Below are 267 nucleotides of genomic sequence, written 5' to 3'. Positions count from 1 at the left end.
ACTTGGCGGAGGTTTATAGATAGGAATATGTGGTGGAGGTAGAGGAGGTGGTGGGCTTTGTGAAGGAGGTGATGGACTTGGCGGAGGTTTACAGACAGGAAGATGTGGTGGACTTGGTGGTGGTGGGTTTGGTGGAGGAAGTGGTGGACTTGGCGGAGGTTTATAAACAGGAATATGTGGTGGACTTGGTGGCGGTGGCACCGGACTTGGTGGAGGTTTATAGACAGGAACATGTGGTGGCACCGGACTTGGTGGAGGTTTATAGAC

This window comes from Capsicum annuum, chromosome 11 (assembly GCF_002878395.1).
Source record: "Capsicum annuum cultivar UCD-10X-F1 chromosome 11, UCD10Xv1.1, whole genome shotgun sequence".
NCBI lineage: Eukaryota > Viridiplantae > Streptophyta > Magnoliopsida > Solanales > Solanaceae > Capsicum > Capsicum annuum.
The sequence above is the reverse complement of the archived record's forward strand: the minus strand, read 5'-3'. Positions refer to the sequence as shown.